Source organism: Apium graveolens, chromosome 7 (assembly GCF_009905375.1).
Source record: "Apium graveolens cultivar Ventura chromosome 7, ASM990537v1, whole genome shotgun sequence".
In the NCBI taxonomy this organism is placed as follows: domain Eukaryota; kingdom Viridiplantae; phylum Streptophyta; class Magnoliopsida; order Apiales; family Apiaceae; genus Apium; species Apium graveolens.
In genome coordinates this window covers 255,083,125-255,085,627 of record NC_133653.1, presented here as the reverse complement: position 1 = coordinate 255,085,627, position 2,503 = coordinate 255,083,125, and the positions used below count along the sequence as shown (strand labels likewise).

General features: G+C 35.2%; 1 long non-coding RNA gene across 1 annotated transcript; it reads right to left on the bottom strand.

Moving 5' to 3' along the window:
- Positions 1-343: 343 nt before the first annotated feature.
- On the bottom strand, positions 344-1,776 carry LOC141670648 (uncharacterized). The gene is made up of 3 exons (XR_012554673.1): positions 1,627-1,776; positions 1,415-1,515; positions 344-1,059 (listed from the first exon to the last, which is right to left on the bottom strand). It is a non-coding gene; the product is annotated as an uncharacterized LOC141670648 (long non-coding RNA).
- Positions 1,777-2,503: the final 727 nt, after the last annotated feature.

The window sequence follows — 2,503 nt, the reverse complement described above, 5'->3', positions numbered from 1 at the left end:
TGAGAGCTCATCGATGAAGGTTTATCCCTACAAGGCTACATATGATGTGAAAGACACAAGTATACTCCCTTCACATAGGACTTGATACATTTATTCTTTGAATTTTATGCTTGGTAAATGCGTTATTTCCGTCTAGTCTTGTTTCTCTTATGTCGCATGTATGAATACATATCGTTGACATAGAGAAAACAAGTAAATCCTACACTGTAACTGCAATATTGTCCACTCACTTTTTCCTGGATTGCTCCTAAACCATTCCCACAATCAAACTCTAGTGAACCAAATAGCTGCCAATTCGAATTATGCATATCTAAGATCGAATTATGTACATTCAAGTCAGGAGTAATATTCTACAAACAATAGCGCTATATGATACCGCATATGTAACTTTTTGTTATCTCTTTTATCACTTATACATGCAATGTACACCCAAATCAATTACAACCTCAGAAATTCCTTGATCTACCACAGGAACCTTTTTCTCAAAAAGAATTCTTTCCTATATATACAACACCAACACATTGCATCTCAAGCTGCATTTGGTAACAATAGCACAGTGAAGTAGCCGGATATACAAAGACATTTACTGATCTGCACTAGAGTAAATATAATTTGTCAAAAATGAAACATATTTGGTGAAGTTACTCGTGACATTGGGTTTTATGTGTGGTGGTGATAACAGCCATTCAAATGCAACAAACTGTGGGTTTTCTCTTTAAAGCCTATGCCACATAAAGAGTCCGGTTCCAGGGCAGATGAAGAACATGCATGTGACTCTTGTAGAAGGATCCTCAGTGACCCATCTCTTCATCGATACTGCAGTCTCGAATGCAAGGTAAGTCACATATACAAATATGCACAACCAAGTGTTCATTTTTGCCTCAAAAGCATTTTTCTACTCATCCATATATATTCATGTAATTGCTCATTTAAAAACAAAACCACCTTGTTCAGGTAAAGGCATTTTCAAGAAAGGCAAAAAGCTCAGATCCCCCATTTCTAGCAGTTAAAAAAAGAGGAGCCGCAAATGATGCTGAAAATGCAGCTTTCGCCAGCTACCTAATTGTCAACGGTGAAGTTAAGGAAGGGAAAAGGAACAAAAGGAAAGGAACCCCTCAAAGGGCTCCCTTCTTTTAATTTTCTCTAAACTGAAGACATGTTAATGGCATAGCCTTGAATCTCATTATCGTATTTGGTACTTTGTAAGAAAAATGAATGGTTTTATGTTCTGTTTTATGATTTTATGAACTTTGGAATCTCGTATTCACAGATTTCGATCAATCATGATTTGTGGAGTCTATATTCTGGTCTTTTTATTGCACATAATATGTTGGCTTTATAAACCAATCACTTATTTTCAACCAAATTATTTTTATTCAGATGCCAATTATTTGAATTGCCAGAGGTAGCTCACCTGAAATGCTTCTTATGCAACTCAAAAAGAAGTTTCTGTCAATGATTGACAGACCAAATCTGTCATGCAGAGAAGCCTTGGAAATCCACATCTAAGCTGGTCTAATCAATTAAAGATATAAGAGATTAGAACTCTAAAATTCAAAAGGAAACATTAGTTATAAAGCAGAAAAAATACTCATATGGAGAGAAAGAAGCAATTGAGATAATAACCTCCATTCTTAATGTAATTTCTCGGGTAGTGGTACCACCGTGATCTTCATAGTAATCCTTTGCTCATGTTCAGCAATACCTCAAGGGTTCTTAACTTTGATAGTATAGTCTCTGACTCTGGTTCATAGTCCACCGCAGACATGAAAAGATTCGATATTTTCAAAGTACCTAGTTACAACTTACAACCATGCAACCCCTCTATAGAAACATCACAAAAAGAATTTGTGACATTAAGGTATTGCCGTTAACAAGAAACCTAACCAAAATTGTCTGTAAGAAAGTAATGAGCTAGAAAATGATGAATTCTTTCCCAGGTTGAGTAACAGATGGTCAAATAATTAATAATCCAACAAATTTAATCATAAAAAAATCAACAACGCCGAAAATAGGAGAATTAATTAGCTAAGATGGGATGTCCTCACCTGTTTACTGAAGAAAATCATTGGAGAAGTATGTGAAACTGGGTGAACCCAGATTCCTAGAATACACAAGGGAAGTGTCCATTTTTTAACACACTACGATCTCAATACTCACAAAATAGATATTTTTATGGTATCAAAAAAATATTAACCGCACGTAAATCAATTAATCAATCCTACCCGGTAAATACATGAGGGGTAAATACATGAGGGTGATGGTTAAAAGTACCGACTTTTCGAATTCGAAAGGATTGTAGAAAAATTACGATTTCTGAATGACATGGTTGTAAATACCGGATGGAAGACGCATTCATCATTGGGGTACTACATAATACGCATTTGTGTTCGGCGTATAGTTTGTTACGCATTTATAATTAGGGTATTGTTTAAAAAAAATTCACCTACTAATACCCAAGTAGATATAGGGTATCTTGAAGAATACCCAAGTGAAGAATGCA